Source organism: Vicugna pacos, chromosome 35 (genome assembly GCF_048564905.1).
Source record: "Vicugna pacos chromosome 35, VicPac4, whole genome shotgun sequence".
NCBI classification, from domain to species: domain Eukaryota; kingdom Metazoa; phylum Chordata; class Mammalia; order Artiodactyla; family Camelidae; genus Vicugna; species Vicugna pacos.
The window spans coordinates 25,412,081-25,432,289 of NC_133021.1; the positions used below are offsets into that span (position 1 = coordinate 25,412,081).

The 20,209-nt window shown below is 39.1% G+C and overlaps 1 long non-coding RNA gene, 1 other non-coding gene and 1 pseudogene across 2 annotated transcripts; 2 read left to right on the forward strand and 1 right to left on the reverse strand.

The window, feature by feature from the left end:
- Positions 1-4,633: 4,633 nt before the first annotated feature.
- Positions 4,634-4,707, forward strand: TRNAN-GUU (transfer RNA asparagine (anticodon GUU)). Its single transcript has one exon. It is a non-coding gene; the product is annotated as a tRNA-Asn (tRNA).
- A 282-nt stretch (positions 4,708-4,989) lies between these two features.
- Positions 4,990-20,209, forward strand: part of LOC116279834 (14-3-3 protein epsilon pseudogene) — a 147,627-nt pseudogene continuing 132,407 nt past the window's right edge.
- Positions 8,442-11,933, reverse strand: LOC140691513 (uncharacterized). The gene is made up of 2 exons (XR_012067221.1): positions 11,452-11,933; positions 8,442-10,728 (listed from the first exon to the last, which is right to left on the reverse strand). It is a non-coding gene; the product is annotated as an uncharacterized lncRNA (long non-coding RNA).

The window sequence follows — 20,209 nt, forward strand, 5'->3', positions numbered from 1 at the left end:
TAAGGAAATGTTTCCCACCAGATTTGTCATTAAATTGCAATAATTAACTGGAAACCAGGTGACAGTATCAACATGGGAGTTGGCTAGTCAGGATGAAAAGTAGATTAAAATACACAGATTTGCAAGTCAGAATGCAGGTTCTGCTGCTAATTTTGACCAATTTGGTTAATTCTCTGTGCCTTCATTTCTATACTAGTAAACAAGTCAAAGGCATCATTATGCTTCCTGTTTTTGTTTGTTGATTGTAATTGAGATATAATTCACATGTCATAAAATTCACCCTTTTAAAGTGTACAATTCAGTGTATTTACAGAGTGTGCAACCATCACCACTATCTAATTCCAGAACATTGTCATCATTCCCCAAAGAAACCCCACATCCATTAGCAATTATCCTCCAACACCCAGTTCTCCAACCCTTGGCTTCTGCTTTCTGTCTTTGTAGATTTACTTATTCTGGACATTTCACATAAGTGGAATCCTACAATATGTGGTCTCTGAGTCTGGCTTCTTTACCTTTGCACTAAAAAAAACCCAAAAAACAAAACCCAATAACCAAAAAACATAACCTTAGCATAAAGTTCTCAAGGTTCATTTCTCTTACACCATGTGTCAATCCTATTTCCTTCTCATGGTTAAATCATATTCCATTAATTGGACACAGCACATTTTGTTGAATGATCAATTGATGGACTATGTTGTTTCCATCTTGGGTTATTGTAAGTAATGTTGCTATAACATTATTGTTTTTGTGTGTCTCTGTGTTTTCAACTGCCTAGGAGTGAAATTGCTGGATCATATGATGATTCTAGGTTGAACATTTCGAGGAACCATCAAGCTGTTTTCTAGAATAACTGTTACTCCACATTCTCACCAGCAATATATGGCGGTTCCAACCTCTCCACATCCTACTTTGCACTCATTATTATCCATCCTTCCTGTTCTTCTTATCCTTGCAGATGTGAAGTGACATCTCACCATGGTTTGATTTGCATTTCCTTGATGATTACTGATACTGAGCAGTTTTTTATGTGTCTGTTGGTCATTGGTGTATCTTCTTTTAAGATATGTCTACAAATCCTTTGACCATTTTTCTTTTTTCTTTTCTTTTTCTCTCTTTATTTATTAACATTTTTTATTGACTTACAATCATTTTACAATGTTGTGTCAAATTCCAGTGTAGACCACAATTTTTCAATTATACATGAAATTATGTGTTCATTGTCACATTCCTTTCTCTGTGAGTTACCATAAGATTTTGTATATATTTCCCTGTGCTATACAGTATAATTTTGTTTACCTATTCTACAATTTTGAAATCCCAGTCTATCTCTTCCCAACCCCCACCCCCTTGGCAACCACATGTCTATAAGTCTATTTCTGTTTTGTATTTCTGCTTTGTTTGTTTTGTTTTTTTCAGATTCCACATATGAGCGATCTCATACGGTATTTTTCTTTCTCTTTCTGGCTACTTCACTTAGAATGACATTCTCCAGGAGCATCCATGTTGCTGCAAATGGCATTATGTTGTCAGTTTTTATGGCTGAGTAGTATTCCATTGTATAAATATACCACATCTTTATACAGTCATCTGTTGATGAACATTTAGGCTGTTTCCATGTCTTGGCTATTGTAAATAATGCTGCTATGAACATTGGGGTGCAGGTGTCATTTTGAAGTAGGGTTCCTTCTGGATATAAGCCCAGGAGTGGGTACAATTTTTTAAATAATGAAAAAAAGACATGAGGCTTTAATATACCTTTCTCACTTTTCTTATTTTATTAATAGATCCAATTTAATGGTCAACTACGGGAGATGTATGCTCTGTGAATATTGTTTTGTGTCATGCTATTGGCCTGATAAATTGATAACTGATCTTCAGTCAACAATTTTGAATGAGAAGATACTTTTAGTGAGTAGGAAACATCACTTAAGCTTGAGCCTGGTTGGAAGGATTTGACTCCCCTTTACTAAACATTGGTTTTAAAATGTGGCTTCAATTGGCTTTGAAAATTGGTCTCGTAGTTCTTTTTCGCTTGTGACTCCTGGTTCAGCATTCTCTTTTGACTGATTTCCTGGTGACACAATTTTCCATTTATTGAGATGATTTTTCTAACTCACTGGGTTTCTTTTAAAATTCTGACTAACTGAATTTTTCATCATTAACAACTCAGTCACTGTCCTTTTGAAATACAGGACTTAAAAAGAATTAAGTTCTTGCATAATTGTTGAATGGAAATCCTGTGAGTTGCCTCTTCTGTTTGTTGAAGCTGGAGGCACATCTTCTGAGAGCACTGGATTCATGATGCCGGGAAGGTCTATAAATCAGTGTGGTCCATCTTGCCTTGTCTGTCAAGACAGGTGGATCCTATTTGCAAGATGTTTTTTTTTTTTCTCTCTCTCTCCCTCCCTTTTTTCTCCTCTGTAAGAAGGAAATAAAATATACAGGCCCATTAATCTGCAGAGGTCAGCTTCTTTGCTAGGGCACATTTTTGGAAAAGTTAAAGTTGCAGTTCATTGTGTATGATGTACAAACAAAGGACAGACTGCCCAGCCCTTTTCACTTTTAACAATTATAAAGACCTACATTCTAATGAAACTGTAAGAATCATCTGTGGTGGGTTATCCTGCAATTTAAGGAAAAATGATGTATGTTTCTATAGTTAATCCAGTGGGCTTAATTTGGCTTTAAAAACTGGGTGCAGATATTAAGGCCTAAGATGAGATAATCACAAAGATTTAGATGACAACACACACTCTTATTTTTATAACTGGGCATTTTGCATAAAGAAGCTACGTTTGATATACGTCTTCATGTGAAACACTGAGATTCCATTCAATCTGTTTAATATTTATATGTTCTTTTGAAGTACAAATGGAGAGACAAAAAAAGGCAAAGCTAATGAACTGTAGAAATAGCAATTTATTTTATTAAAAACATTAAGAACTTCAGAACCAGGCTTGAAGACTGAGTTTTAAAACAAACAATGGTCCTCACACAGAAAAAAATGTTAGCATACAATGAGCTAATTATTTCTTGCTGAATTATTTTTTTCTCATCAACTGTTTCTCAGCGTTTCTCTTTTTAGAAGTTAAAATGTTGGTATGATGACTGAAGTGAGGAAAAGAGATTGGAACTAAAGATATTCACATGAATAGAACTGTTCGTAATATTATTTTAAGCAGCAGAGTAAATATTGAAGGAAGGGGTGGTGAGGTACTAGTTGCCGTCTGTTCTAACTGAATAGTCACAGGAACAATAGCAGAGGGAAGGACACTCATTTTGGTATTCAGAGGAGAAAAACCGATGTCTGATAATTTTAGCTCACATTACCAGGTACATAAAAAAATATGAAGGTAGTAGCATCATATAGTGAAATCAGACTCATTGTATGTTCTTTATAACTGCTTCCTGGCCTGTTTTCTTTTTTTCCCCCTTCCAAATTCAAAATTTTCAAATGTACTTCTAAAAGTTTTTGGAGAGCAGAGTGGTACAGTTTGGTGTGAATTCACAACTGTTTGATAACCCATCAATTTCAAGAAACTCTGCTAATTGGTTCCAAAGCCAATTTAAGTTGTCTTATCAAAGGATGGGAACTAAAAACGTTGATTGGACTAAGGCATGTCGCATTCAACTTCTATAAATCACGAATTTTTTCTCAAGGGATTCTGGACAGAGCAATTTAGTGACTGTTAAAACTTTAAATATAGAGTGGTCAAGGGCAAATTAGCAGTTCTTTGAGGCGGGAGGAGGAAAAAAAGTGTAGTTTTGAAGCACATTTTAAAAGGCATCAGAAAATACTCACACAAAGGCTACGATTTTCATACAGGATATTTATTATACGGAGTAACATGCTTGCCAGTGGTGTTTCTGTTCTAGGGATTTTCAGTCGTTAGTCTTAAACCGTACCTCTCTTTAACTTCTCTTTCCTCAAATTGGGTTATAAATATCCTGCGAAATGGCATGGCTCAAATGTGTGTGTACAGGCTAATTCCAGGGAGAATCAAGAGCGGATTTAGCGATGAACTACAATGTACAGGAATTAAAGAATGTTAGTGGAGCTTTTTTCAAATGTCCTCTTCCAGTAACAAAATGTTAGTGACAGATAATTGCACTATAGCTTAGTACACAACAAGTAAATAGGGATTGCATATACGTATTTAATAACACTGGAAAATAAATTAAACAAGGGAAATACAATTCCGATGACCTTGGGAATGCTACACAGGAAATTATGAAGATTAGCGAGTAAAGCCCTGGACAAAGAGTTTGAAACAAAAGGAAAGTTTCTCAACTCATAAAATTGAAATTGTTATTTCCCTATAAAAACGAACATCAGAAATAGTTATCTCCTGAAACAAAACATTCCAAACGGGTGTTTGAGGCGGGGGTTGGGGGGACAGCAGTATTTTAACACACGTTGCAATCTGAAATTCCACTCGATCTTGCTGTATTTTATAATTCTTCTAATGTGCTTTAAAGGTGGAAAATGGAATTGAAGGGTTAGAAATATTAAGTGGAAAAATCTTGATTTTAATCATATGAATTAGAAAGTAGAAAGGAAAATAACATTCTTGCTCTGCCTTTATTATTTTTCATAAAGGCTGTAGCTGGACACATAACTGACATCGGAGTCTCTGTGGCGCAATCGGTTAGCGCGTTCGGCTGTTAACCGAAAGGTTGGTGGTTCGAGCCCACCCAGGGACGCTCTCTCCATTTTACGGGCTTGTGCCCGGTAGTTTTGCACAAATCGTGGGGTTGAGGCCCCGGGCTACACTGCTGTGGACTTCCAGGGGCTGGCTGGAGAGGAAAAGCCGAGGATCTCACTTCGCGGTCCACACAGCGCGCGGCTCCTCAGCTTCCGGGCGCGCGGGGGCCCCTCCCCCGGCGGCCAGGTGGGCGCTTCCTGCCGTCCCGGGACCCGGAGTGTGGGTCCAGCGCCTTAAGGGCCGCGCGTCCGCTCACTTCCACACTCTCGGATCCCAGACCCCCGCCCTTGTTCCCGAGGCCCCGCCCTCACGGCTTCACCCCACCCCTCCGCCACCGCCCGCCGCGGCCGGGCTCCCGCGGGCCCCGTGCGGGCGGCGGGCGCCGAGAGCGCGCAGAGGCCGCCGCGCCCCGGCCTCGAACCCGCCGCCCCTGCTCCCGGCGCGGCGCGAGCTGGCCTGGTCCTCGTTGGGCCGCGCGACCCCTGCCGTGTCAGAGGTCGACTGAATGTATGTATTTAGTGTCAGGCTCACGCTGTAAATTGATTTAAAACCACACGGTTTTTGGTTTTGGTTTTGGGATGTGTGTGTGTTGGGGAGGGGGATTGTTTGTTTTTTAGTGTGTTGTATTGTGCAGCATTTTGTTCCCTATCAGCATAAACAAATATTCCCATAATTTAACTTAAACATTTACTATTCCCGGCATTGGTAAACTCAGAAATGCTTCTCCTAAAGCCTGTGTGGACACTGTTGTAATAGCATGTAAAATTTATATATTTAACTTTTCCTACTAAAGTGCTAGAATTTTCAGAGAACAGAATAAACCTTTGAAACTTCCCATCTATTCAGAAAGGGAGAAAACTTTTCTTACAACTGTGTGATTGTTACACTTAAAAAAAAAAGCGAATTATGAGAAAGATTAAAAGAGGAACTACTAACATATTTTGCTTCGACATTCTGTGAGCGTTTATTTCACAAAAATGCAGAGCTCTCTCAAAGTAGTTACCTTGTACTTTGTTCTTTAAATTTATGCTGCTTTTGAGACGTAATCACAGTTTCATCATCATAATTATTGTCTTGGGTATAGATTAATTTGAAGGACGGTTCTGGAGAAAAGTGGTATGTCCTATTTTCTGCAAATATATAGTTAAGCTCTTTTTTATATTTTCCCCCCAGGTTTACATATTAATAAAGGCCAATATTTATCGAGTGCTTAACTACTTTTCAGGCACTGTTCTGAGTGCTTTCCTGCAAGAAAATGTGACATCCTCCCTCACCACAACTCTTCCAGGTAGGCTGCCCCGTGCAACTGAGTGATTTGCGTGAAGTCAGTTATTCCCTAGCACCGTGTGTATTTAAACCCAGGTAGACAGGCTTCAGAGCTCAGGCTCTTCACTGCTGTACTGCTAACGGAGGCGTTTTCTCCTCTAAAATAGAGCTACTTGATTAATTAGTTAATTTAAAACCAAAGGTGATACTTTAATTGGTTTTTATGAAGATTCATTAATATTTTGCTCCAAGTCTCATGCAAGAGAGAAAAAAAACCCCACTGAACATTCATGGAATATTAAAGGACATCATTAAATCATGGTGTTCATTGTGCTGCTTCATTTTGTTGAAATGAAAACCGTGTGGGAACATGAAAGTTTCATGTGAAATGTGTCTTTAGCAAAACAACTTGATAGCATTTATGTAGTGAAGAAGGCAAGACTGGAAATAAAGGCAGGTTGGAACAGTCCAGACAAAATATGGAAGAGGAGGAGAAAGAATAGATTCAAGCAAAGGCATGGGGGCTTGTCTGGTGTCTAGGGATTCTTGGACCGCAGGCTGGGGTTGAGCGGTTGGGGTATCTAAGCAGACCTCTTTTCTGGGACACCTTTGTGAGAGTACCAGGATTTGCACTTGACAGGTGCTTAGTTGGCAGTTTTAAATTTGATCCTAAATTCCTAAGTATGTTCTCCTTCGCCCAGTTTGGGGGATTACTGGGATTTAGAGGCCAGAAAATAAAGGGAGGATTAAACGAGAATGGAGGTGGGGTGAGGAGTGCAAAACTGCACTCTCATGTAAGTAGGTGATTTCATTAATGTGCTTAGCGTGTTTCCTTGCACTGGGCTGTGGCATACAGATAAGATAGGTGGGAAACATTTTAGAAAAATTGCTTAAATATTTGTGGATGTGTTGGCTTTGCACAGTTTTAATGTGTATTGGGTATAGCTGTTGCAATAAATGCTGTTTCTGGGGAGCATTATTTTGTTTTCAGTTTCTTGGGTCTGTAATACCAACAAAGCCTAGAATATGTTGAGATCATTTAGAGCATGAATTAAAGACTGAAGAGCATTTAAAAGGCTTTGTTGAGCATCTGAGCATGTAAATACATTCCTAATAAGTTGTATACTTAAATTTCATATATAAAATCAAAGGGAAACTCACTGAAGTAATGCAGTGAAAGGGGAATCCCGTGCTGTGGTTTATACAAACTTATTAGAGAAGGTAACAGTCATGTAATTTAAAATAATTAAAATATGTTTTACGGTGTAGCGTTTCTTTAGATGGTAGAAGTTGGGTGGAAGTCACATGGCTTGTGTAGCTCCGTGTTCATTTCTAACACCTGCGTCTGATATACAAGGTTTGAGGGGAAAAACTTCAAGTTGCCAAAGAAACTCAATTGCCTTGTTTCTGCATTCATAATACATCCTAATCAGTAATGGCAACATGAATTTTAATTTTATTTCTCAGAATTTTGGTGGACATGACGCTTGAAAGGTTCAATGTATCTGTACAACAGGCAGAGGAAGGATAAATTGGTGGTAGAAAAACCCATGTGCATTGAACTGGAAAACAGTTTAAGAAGGTGAAACCTTTCAAATAATTAGGAAAGTTCATTTTCTCAGCTGCAGCATTTCATGTAAAGTGCTTGAGGCTGAGCCCCTCTGGTGGTGTCTTGTATTCTGTGTCTTTACCTATTGAAAACAGCTGTTGAACTTACAAGACTTATGTGCAGATAAACTAGATCTGTGAAATCATAGTACCTACCTCAGTTTTAAGTTGTTTTCATAGCTTAAATTTTTAAGAAAAGCCATTCAAGTGTTTACTGTTCAGTATTTAAATTACAAAACGTAGAGACTTGTTCTTAAGAAGCTCTTTATTGAGCTTAAATACATACAGAAATGTGCACAAATCATAAGGAGTACAACTGAGTAAATTTTTACAAAGTAAACACACACCTTTGTAACCAACACCTTGGTCAATATGTAAAACAATATTAACATCCCAGAGACCTCCTCTTGTCCTCCCAGTTATAAAAATGTAACTTTTTTTTTCATTGTTTTAATGAGAGAACACATTTGATTTTCGGTATTTTTACTAAATAGTCTTTCCCAAGAAAATTCCATGTTTCATTCATCCATATAACCAACAGATATTTACGTAATTTTTATAATCTGCCACGCTCTATTTTAGATGCTGAGGATTCTATAGTGAATATGACAAAACCCTTACCCAGTGGACTTAATTCCAGAAAGAGAGCCATACAGTGAGCAATACATATATAATAAAATGTCACTTGGTATAAAGCAAAGCAAGGCAAGGCAAGGAAACAGGGAGTAATATTGTAGAGAGTGACCATTTTAGAAAATACCTCTTAGAGTAAAGACACAATTACTTAAGCATTTCCCTGTGAGCAGACACCTAGATTGTTGTTTCTGAGATCATGTTGGTGAAATATACATATATATATAATTTTTCCTTATTTTATTTTAATTTTTTAACATTTTTTATTGATTTACAATCATTTTATAATGTTGTGTCTAAAAATGTAACTTTTAAACTGTAAACATAAGGAGACAAGTAAATGTTGTAGTGTGGCATCTTGGATGTGAGTTATCCACAGCCACACTGCCGGCAACAGCAGAAATATGTTCCTTGGACCTGGGGTCCACTGTAGTTGACCCCTTGTCCTGATCAGATTCACTTGCTTCATACAGGAGTCCCATCTGGGAACATCTCCATGATTCTAGGTGGTCTCTGATTCTGGGAGATTCACAAGAGGAAGGTTAGTGGGATGGGTTATGGTGCTGGCCATTACAGCTGGTCTTGAGGCTGCAACTGATACTCAACATGTCTTTCCTTACCCTCCGCTGGCAGCTTTTCTGGTCTAGGAAGCTGATCTGATGGAATGACCTTGACTCCCAGCCTTGAGGGATCTGAACTCATGCTCATCATGCTCTTTGCTGGCTGTCTGTCAATTCCGAATTTCTCACTTACCATCACAGTTGGAGAGCAGTATCCCAAGAGACACCACGATGGGTCACCTGGCTGTCCTCACAGGGGAGGAGCAAGCCTGCCTCCTCCTGCTGATCATCATCAAGTACCCTTCACACGATGATAATGACTTTCCTTGCCTGCTGGTCTCTTGGCAAAAGGAGCTTGAGGTGACTTGGAGACAGCCATGCTTTATGTTTAAGGACCGTCTTGCTATGTCCCTTGGTAAAAGCATTGTCTAGAATCATGGATACAGGAAGCACAGGTTTCTTAAGCAGGTTACTGGAAGTGATGGTCTACTTCCAAACCTTGGCTCCCAGGCCCATGTATTCTGCGTACTGGTGACACAGGACCATATTATGTGTATACAGTGTCTCAAGGAGCAGCTTTCTAGGGTATCACCTCCAAGCTGGCTTTGGCTTTGGCTCAGTTATGTCTTTAAGTGGCCATCCCACTGCTCGATCAGGCTAGCAGCTCCTGAGTGATGCAGTAAGTGAGAGGATAGGTTGGTTGCATTGTCACATGTCCACTGTTGCACCTTCTCTGGAAAAAAGTAGCTGAATGTAATGTTACCTAGGGTTCGGAGTCATTGATCAAACACCAGTCCTCAGAGAGTGGTGTATCTCAGGTTGTGTGAGTGCCAAAGGGAAGCCTGTGTCTGGAGCACATATCAGAATCAGGAGTCACTGCCCCTATCAGGGTGGAAGGGGACCAGTGTAATCTTTTTGCCACAAGTGACCAGTTGGTGTCCTTGACTGATTGCCATGTTGGAGTCGGGCTGTTCGTCTCTCTTACTGACAGAATGAACGTTCAGCCATGGCAGCCGCTGGCTCGGCCTTGGTGATGGCAGTCTTGAGCTCTTTCCTTACCCGCTGCTTGCACCTCTTCCGGTCTAGTGCTATTGGGCCCATCCAGACCCTCTTCCTCAGCACCATGGCTACTCCATTCATGAACTTACGGAATCACCGCTGGGACAGTCGATGGCAGATGCTGGCTGATGTGAACTGTCTGAGGTGTTCTGTGAATCTTTCTTCCTTGATGGATGCCCCCTTGTGGGACTTAACATTACAATACAAAGAACTTCACATTTCACGCCCACTATCATCGGGTCCACCACGTCCGTCTTCTGCAGACCTCCTTACCCTGATTGTTTTGTGGTCTGTTACTGGGTAACAAACCACCCCCAAACTTAGTTATTACGATTTAGTTATAGCTCATGACTTCGTGGTTTGGCTGGACTCAGCTGGGGGTCTCTTCTGCTGGTGTTGTGTGGGATCTTTCTCAGTAGCAGTCGGATGGGTGCCCCAGTGCTCCTCCATGTGGCCACTCCATCCAGCAAGATCGCCAGTTTTGTGGGTCAAAGAGGGAAGACATGGAAGCTGCTCAGCTTTCTTAATGCCTGGGCTCCAAAGTCCCACAACATCACCTCCTTGCATTCTGTTCATCAAAGCCATCACAGATCAGTGGGACATAAGCTTTGTCTCAGATGGGAGTAGCAGTAGGTGCGTGCAGGGAGGGGCAGGGTTACGTAGGGTTGTTCTTGAAGAAAAGCTGCACAGTCCATCCTCTGGCCACAATTCACATTCCTCCCTTCTACAGCATACACCTCATTCCTTTTCCCAAGAACACAAGTCTCATCCCCTAGTGGCATCCACTTGAACCCAGGATCTCATCCTCTAAATCAGCTGTAGGCACGGGTGGATCGTCTCGGCTGTTTTCTTGGGTATAGCCCCTTAGGTATGGCTTCTCTTGCTCTACAGAACTAAATCATAAAGAGAGAGGTTACTCAATCAGCATTCACCCAGTGAGGATGAGCAGGAACAGGAAAACTGGGACAGTCATGAGGGGGAAACAGCAGGCACACGGCAGTGAGGATTCGTAGCGCTTTTGAAATCCAGCTGCACATGTTCTCAGCCCTTCCCTGTGGACCAGTCCTGCTCTGTGGGATTAGTTCCCACGTCTCTTGGCTCTGCCCTGAGTCATCCTTCCTTTTCTATAATAAACGGCCTCTCTTGGAAGCTAAGCAGCTTTCTTAGCCTGCTTACTGCCTGCACACATTTGACGGCCCGAGACCTCTTTTCATCATGAACTAACTCTATCCCTTTCAGCCCAAATGGATTCTGTTCCTTTAAAACATTGTGCCTTTTGTTTGTATCAAGTCATAATCAGCTCCACTGGGTAAAAGCCATAGCTGCACTTCTTTCTGAAACAAGCCCATGAAGTTCCTCTGGGACAACTTCCTTATGATTCTTAGAAACCCTGTTGTCTAGGTGAGAGGCTGTAGGAGGCACGCCCTGAGGATTCTTAGAAGTCTCTTTGTTCGGCTGGAAGGCTTTATGACGCATCACTGAAAATCTTCCTGAGGTTTCAACAGAGTGTCTCACTGTCACACCCTTAATCTGAACTTGACCCTGAGGCTTATTTCACTTCCCATGTTCTGAATTTGATCCCCCCAGCCCGCCCCTCTTCTAAGTCCATTTCTTACCTTGAGAGGCTTTTGTCATCTGGAGAAACAGCATTGCTTTCAAACCCAGTAAGTATCAGTTGCTTTATATTGCCTCTAAATTCGCTGGAAGACTGTACTATTTCCATTTTTTTTTCACCCTCATCTTACTCCCCATGTACTTGTTATAGGCAGTTAAAAACAAAAACAAAACAAAATGAAAATAGTTGGCGCTTTCAACAGTCTGCCTACAAGCATCCTTAGCCAGACCCAGGAGTTCCTTACGTAGCTTCTCTATTTCCCTCCTGACTGCAGGTGACAGTTTCATGTATGTGTCTGCATCCCCTACTGTGACAACATAATAACACTCTGGTCCCCTTGCCTTTGGTCTCCAATAGTGATTTCATTGCTGTCTTTCCTGCCTTCACTCTGATCTCTTGAGGGAACTCCACCTTGGGCCCAAAGCTAATACTGTGTGTTTTAGTCGAGTTTTGTCAAGACAGATGCCATTTCAGGTACCACGTTCTGTTTCAGTTACCTCTTGCTGTGTAATAAACTGCTACTAAAATCAGTGGCTGAAAACAGGCCTTTCCTTATCTCTCTTGACCCCATGGGCTGACTGGGGCTCAGCTAAGCAATGCCTTCATTATCATCAGGGTCTCATGTGGTTGCATTTGGATGGGGCTTGGACCAGGTGCCTGGCACTTCAAGGTCCTTCCACGCGGCCTCTTTCTCCATGTGACACCTCATCCTTCAGGGCCTCTTCATGGGGCCTCTTTCTCTAGCAGGGCAGCCTGGATTTCTTTAAATGGCACTTCAGGGCTCCATGAGGGGGAGAGTAGACGATGCTAGGCTTTCTTAATACTTGATGTGCACAGATGCCTCCACATGTCACTTCCTCTGCATCCTGCTGGACCGAGCAGCTGTAGGCTGTGTCCCAGCTTACCGGCCGCACCGGCTGGGGAGGGCAGACGCGTTCCGGAGCTGTAGCGTTGCTGGGCGTCTTCTTTGACGGCTTGTTACCATGCCAGTCTTCCGACCTTTGACCGTCACAGCCCCAGACTAACCAGTCAAGCCATTCAAGACTGTCTTATGTTCATACTGGGCTACTTTGCTCTGTGTGCAGAGGTGCCACTGGAAACTGCATGCCCGTTGGAAGGCCTTGTCCTCCCCGCTGTCTCTCAGGGTCACTGTGGGGTTGCTGTCCATTTCTGGCTTCACCCACGCACTGAACTGACCCATTGTGACTGTACAAAGCCAGCCTTTTTCCTCCTTTGTCACCTGATCGTAAGAGGCTTCGTCCCACCGCCACCCACGCCACCCCTGTTTGGCCACAGACGTGGACTGAGGGAGAGCCCTGGGACCACTCTGGGGGGTGATGTGGGGGTTTACGCCAGCTGCTCCTGGGATTTGCTTGTCTCCTTTGGCCCCGGTCCCGGATGGGCCAGTTCCATCTCACAGTGAATGGCAGCCGAGCCTGCTCAGCCTTGTTCCCTGTGGGTCTGACAGAAGCCGGCTCAGGATGGGCAGTTCTCGAATCATGATCACTCAGATTGGTGGTCAGGCCCTCTGATCTTGCCTGGGTCCAGGAGCATGTTCAGAGATTGGTTGTTTTTTGTTTGTTTGTTTTGTCTTTCTATTCTTTTTTAAATTGAAGTATAGTCAGTTACAGTGTATCAATTTCTGGTGGACAGCATCATGTTTCAGTCATGCATATAGACACATAAATTTGTTTTGTATGCTTTTTCATTGTAGGTTACTACAAGATTTTGGGTATAGTTCCCTGTGCTATATAGAGGAAACTTGTTGTATATCTATTTTGTATATAGTAGTTAGTATTTGCAAATTTCAAACTCCCAATTTATCCTTTTCTACCCCTTCCCCTCCTGGTAACCATAAGTTTATTTTCTATGCCTGTGAGTCTGTTTCTGTTTTGTAAATAAGTTCATTTGTGCTTTTCTTTTTTAGATTCCGCATATAAGTGATATCATATGATATTTTTCTTTCTCTTTCTGGCTTACTTCACTTAGAATGATGCTCTCCAGGTCCATCTATGTTGTTTTAAAAGGCATTATTTTATCCTTTTTATGGCTGAGTAGTATTCCATTGTATAAATATACCACAACTTCTTTATCCAGTCAACTGTTGATGGACATTTAGGTTGTTTCCGTGTTTTGGCTATTGTAAGTAGTGCTGCTGTGAACACTGGGGTGCATGTGTCTTTTTGAATTAGAGTTCTGTCCAGGTATATGCCCAGGAGTGGGATTGTTGAATCATATGGTAACTACTTTTAGTTTTTCAAGGACTCTTCATAGTATTTTCCATAGTGACTGCACTAAACTACATTCCCATCAACATTGTAGGAGGGTTCCTTTTTCTCCACACTGTCCATTTGTGGACTTTCTAATGATGGCCATTCTGACTGGTGTGAGGTCATACCTTATTGTAGTTTTAATTTGCATTTCTCTGATAGTTAGCAATATTGAACATCTTTTCATGTACCTCTCGGCCGTTTGTGTCTTCACAAACATTCAGTGTGTTAAAATTCAAATTAGAATTTCTGAAGGCTTGTATTCTGTTTAATTATAATATTACAATTTATAATTGCAACTTTTCATTAAAATCCTATCCTCCTTCCTACTTCACTTTATTATCACTAATCTACCTTTTTTTGAAGAGTTTTGTGTGCCAGATTACCACTGATGAAAATTATGTGAATGTTACACTTTCAGTTTCAAAGAAATATTCCATGTTTCTGAAAATAAATAATAGGATATTACCTATTTTATATAGCATGTTGCAACCTGGGTTTTTTTTTTTTAAAGAATAAAAAGTATTCCATTCTGATTGTGAATAGTTTTCCTTAAAGACTTTGCATATTTGATTCCATTTGTGACAGTTTAAAGTAGGTTACATATATCTTTTAAAAAAAAATATTTAACAAGCCTAGGTTGGAAATAGTTTGAAGAGTAAACGTTTATTGTAAATATAGTTGTAGAGCAGAATTAGGACTGAAGGGAAAGTACATCATATCTCATGCAATGGACTGAGGTGTGCATTATCACAAATGTATTGGTTTTTATTTGTGTATGCCAGGGCTGAGGGGTCTATAAATAAGAATTCATTGAAGAACTTCTTTTGGGGGAAGAAAACCTTTGAAACTCAAAGTCACCTGTGGATGAAATATTGAAATCCTGAGTTTAAATCTCTTCTCTAAATATCTGATGCTCACTATAGCATGCATCATATGGTGCCTTTCCTTGTAGTTATTGTTCCTGTTTTCCTCTTTTAGATATTTTAAACAATTTTAAATGTTTATTAAACATAATTTAAAAATACAAGAAAAAAGAAAAACTTAAGCTTTGTTGTAATCATACTGTGTATACCTTTTTGTGCTGTTACTTTTCTTTTGATCTAATGTAATAATAATTTTTCCATACAAGTATGTCATATATTTTTAGTTGCTGTGTAATATTCCACCAACTTTGTATATCACAGCACACTTAACTATTCCACTATCACTGAACATTCTTCACTGTTATACATACTACTGAACTGTGGGTCTTTGTATGTAATGATTTCCTCCCTCATATTTGGGGTGAATTTCTTAGGTAATATTTTCATAAACAACACCACTGAGGTGGAGTATTACTATATTTGGAGTTCTTGATGTATATGGCTAAGCTGCCTTTGAAAAGGGCTGTGCCACTTTGCACCCTCACTGACAATATATGAGAATATCTGTTTTGCCTTCCTTCTAGCAGTAGTGAGAATTATTTAAAAACTTTCCCTCTATTACTTTGATTAGTAAAAATTGTGTCTCCTTATTGTTTTGATTTGTATTTCTTTGATTACTAGGGATATTGATAATTTCCTTATGTTTACGAACTGCTTTCTCTTCTGTGATTTGACTGTGCATGTTTTAAAAAGATAACAGCATTGCTACAATAAAGCTACTTATAATATTGTGTATTGCTATAACATATAGTCTAGTGGTATGTATTGCATATTGAATAGATGTACTGTATATTGATATAATTCACACATCATACAATTCACCCATTTACAGTGTACCATTCAGTGATTTTTAGTGTATTCCCAGAGTTGTACAGTCATCACCACAGTTCATTTTAGAGCATTTTCATCACCCCAGCAAAGAGCCTGGTACCCATCAGCAGATACTTCTCCCTTCCCCTGAATCCCACCCCAGACCTGGGCAACCAGTAATCTCTACTTTCTGTCTCTCTGTATCTGCTTATTCTGGATGTTTCGTGGAATCATACGAATATTTCATGGAATATGATATTTCATATAATCACACAATATGTGGTCTTCCATGACTGGCTTCTTTCTCTTAGCATAAGTTTTCAAGTTCTAATCATATTGCATCATGTGTTGGTACTTCATTTATTATATTGTCCAGTAATATTCCATCATATGGATTTAACACATTATATTTATCCATTTACTCATTAGTGGTTGTTCGAGTTATTTCAATTTTTGATTATTGTGAATAATACTTCTTTGAACATTAATGTACAGGTGTTTGTGTAGACATATATTCTCACTTCTCTTGGGTATATATGTAGGCATGCAACTGCTGGGTCATATGGTCACTTCGTGGTTGAACTTTTGAGGAACTGCCAGACTGTGCATGATTTTTGCGTATTTATCTTTTGGAGTTTTGGTGTTTTGCTTGTATATTTGTATGAACTATTATATAAGGTCAATGTTAACCTTGCATACTTACAGAAACTGTTTTATCCCCATAGCTTGCTTGCCTTTCATTTGTAATGTTTTGTGTCTGTGCATATATTTTTAATTTTTGGATTGTCAGTTCTGTTAATATGAAATTTTGTAACTTATTTCATTGTTTGTAAGTGTTAAGAAACCATTCCTCCATAGAGCTGGATAAACGTTAATGTTTATTTTCTTGCAATTTTTCTATAACTTGATCTTTAAAAATATTTTATGACTTCATCTATTTAGATTACCTGAGAAAATGTTACGGGGTTAAGATCTAAATGGGTTTTCACTCCCCAAAACCTGACCAGTTGTCCCATTACCATGTTCCTAACACTTCTTCCCTTTCCTATTGAATTTGTAGACCTCTTGGATCTTGATTAATTTTTTACATCATTTTGTTCAGTGTGTGTATTTTTACAGTAGTACCAAATTGTTTGAATTGTTGAAGGTTTATAACATGTTTTATATCTGGAAAAACAGCCATTTTCTGCTCATCTCTGCACCTCACATTCAATTAGTCATCATAGTCAAAAATTTCTTGGTGATTCTTATTTTTTTCCAGATGTTTCCCAGATTTTCCTAAAGTCATATTATGCTTTCTAAATAGTATTGGACTGTTTACTGCACTTGCATTAAACACTCAATTTGATTTTGAAAGACTTGGCATTTTAATAGTATTGCGTGTTGTCATCCAGGATCCTGGTACATCTCTCTGGTTACAGCGTTTTGAAATATCTCAGCCAAGTATAGTACTCACTTATGGAAAATCACATACTGTGTATTCCCTCGCTGGGGCAGATGCAGATTTTGCGGGGCCTGCAGCTTACGCAGTTTTTGAAGGCTTTCTTTATGAAAAAGAATGCAAAATACAAATACAAAGTTAAGTACTGGATCTTGGAAGGAGCCCATGCAAGTGAGGGGCTCAGGGCTGCCTCAGTTTCACAGTAGGATGACCTCTTCTCACAGCTATGTCTTTGCTGCTTTTATGGATGCTGCCTCATTATTCTCTATTTTTAATTTGTTCTTTAACCCCTCTAGGAATGCAGGAAGCCACTTACTGAATGTAGAAAATATTTAAAGGACTCTACTAGTTTTCCATTTTGGAATTTCTATGCAAGTGTTCACACTATATGCAAAGAGCAATGGTTTTATATCATCTTCTATAACATTTTTTGCCATAGCTTAAATATCTTGAGGGAAAGGATTGTATTTTGTAGGTAATTAATAAACGTTAGCACTGGCTGATCAACAGAGGAGTAAATTCATTGAGGACACCACAGAATGAATTTGGAGCTTACTAAATTTCATTCTTTGGATGGAACATAATTTTGCCCAAACTACAGAATGGAGGCTGCAGACCTATACATTTGCCTTAAAGACATATTTTATTGGAACATATGATAACATACTTTGTATTCTAGACTGAGTTTTTTAATACCATTTTAATGCTGTAAACTCAGCGTATATTTATAGAGAATTTTCAACAGTTTTCATTCCAGAAATTATTCCAGAAACTTTGTATTTGGCCTAGATTCTTGCACCAAAAATAGATTGCCAAAATTGGAAGGAAAGTTTCCTAATGAAATAGTCTAGAGATCATAAATCAATAAGTAGGTTAAAAGAGTCTCACTGGGGACTTATTCTATTTACCAAAAAAAAAAAGAAAGAAAGAAAGAAAGAAAACTATTGGACAGTTTATTTGGTATATATCTCCCACTGTTGCAGCATTTTGTAAGATAAGGGATCAGATTTTTATAGGCCATCTGAAAACTGCATGTTTTAGGAATTTCAGAAGGCAAGTGATTTGTAATATCTGCCTTAATTTTTAATGTCTTTGAATTCTAATGTCAGGAGTTGTAGGACAACAGAAAAAAAATGGACAGTTCAAGTTGTTAGTTAATTAACTGTCTTCTTTGTGGCTGGAACAAATTTTGGAAAACTCAGAACATCCTATAGTATCTGAAAGAAGCTTCAGAGAGCTCTGTGAGCCTACAATGTGTTATGCTTGGTGCCACTGGGACCACCAGCCCTAATTGTTAATTATCCAAATAACTGAGGATCCAGGGATGTTTTTAGTAAAGACTCTTTGTTTTAATAATCTAAGACATCTATTTACAATAAAGAGTGCTCAGAGTGCTATAATTATAACTGTTAAATTAAATGTATGGTTAAACTAAATGTTTGGGACATGGGGTTAAGAAGTGACATAGTCAAATGCATGAGCCTTTAAGTGGCATTAAATAGCCCGCCATTAAGGCAGAGGGAAAAACTTAGAGGTACACCTGAAATTTTGTTTTCTGTTCATTTGAATGAATACTTACTAGATTTTGTCATTGCCTAAACTGAACAAAACCCCTATAATTTATGTGTGCTTTCAGAGTTGGTAACCACAGCAAAATCCATGAAGCTTTAGGAGTTTTTTATTAGTAGTAGTAGTAATAGTATATAGGAGTTTTGGACATTCTTCCTCATAAATCTTAGCTTTTTCTCCCCCTACAAATGGACTTTGGGGAATAAAAATTTGATTATGGGCATATGTCAGAGATACTGAGGGTTTGGTTCCAGATGACTGCAATAAAGCAAATATTGCAATAAAGTGAGTCACACAAATTTTTTGGTTTCCCAGTGCATATAAAAGTTATGTTTATACTGTACTATAGTCCATTAAGTGTGCAATAGCATTATGTCTAAAAAAGTACATTCCTTAATTAAAAATTACTTTATTGCTAAAAATGCTAACCATCATCTGAGCCCTCAGAAAGTCATAATATTTTTACAGAAGTAACCTCAAAGATCACTGACCGCAGATCACCATAACAAATATAGTAATAATGGAAAAGTTTGAGCTATTGTGAGGATTACCAAAATGTGACACAGAGACACGAAGTGAGCAAATGCTGTTGGAAAAATTGTGCCGATAGATTTACTCGATGCAGGGTTGCCACAAACCTTCACTTTGTGAAAAATGCAGTATATCTGTGAAACACAGTAAGGCGAAGTGCAGTAAAACAAGGTATGCCTATACTGTTGTGAATTGATGCAAAGGAAATGATTTATTGAGACGCAGAGCATACTACCAAAGTCAAACGCCTAAATTTGGAACAGAATAGTTAAAGACACGGCTAAATAAAACATAATAGCCTTTGATTGCCTTAACTGTGACCAGACAAAAGACAGAGATGAGTAACAGTAGAGTTGTTGTCTCTTCCAGCCAAGAGGTTGAAGTTAAATATTGTGATTAGCGTGTGGTTACTTCAGCTTTAAGCTTTTTATCATTGTCTAGTTTTTAAAGCAGGACATGAATATCATATCATAAAAGCTCTTTAATTTTTGAAAACCCTAGAGAGTCTTTATGTGTGACTTAATTAAAGTTCAAATCAACCTTAGGTATGTACCCAAGACACTTTTCAAAAGGTGCTTACATGCAGCCTGTTTGTTTGATTCACCCATACTCTGATCATCGTCTCCAGTAGTTCTCACTCAGGGCAGTTCCTACAATGCCAGTGAGCTTGAAAACGTGGGGCATTTTGGGTTGACACAACGATTTAGTATGTGGAGTACCAACGGCCCTTAGAGGAGGGGGTCACGTGTGTCTGGCATCCGCCAAAGCTCAATTCATTTCTACACAATGAAAAATCTTCCTGAGTCCCACTAGAGTTTACAAAGATGTTCTGACCTAAGGAATATGGTTAATAATATTGTAATAACGTAGTGTGGGGCAGACTGTTCCTAGACTTATTGTGATTATCATTTCATAATGTATGCAAATGTCAAATCATTATATAGTGCACCTGAAAGTAACAGAGGACTCTTAGTTTCAGGTGCACAATAGTCAACTCTATTTCAATAGAAAAAAATAAAATAAAAAATTAAATGATGTGCTGGACCATATCCTACTACAAATATGTCAGTAGTACATTAATACAAGTGAAAATCAGTAGCCCTTCAGTATAAAGTAATACTGAAAAGTTTTATAAGAAGGTACACAAAAAGGCTTATAATTTAGGAAAAAAGTCATTATGGACAGGAAAGCTAAAATGACAAAAAGATAGTG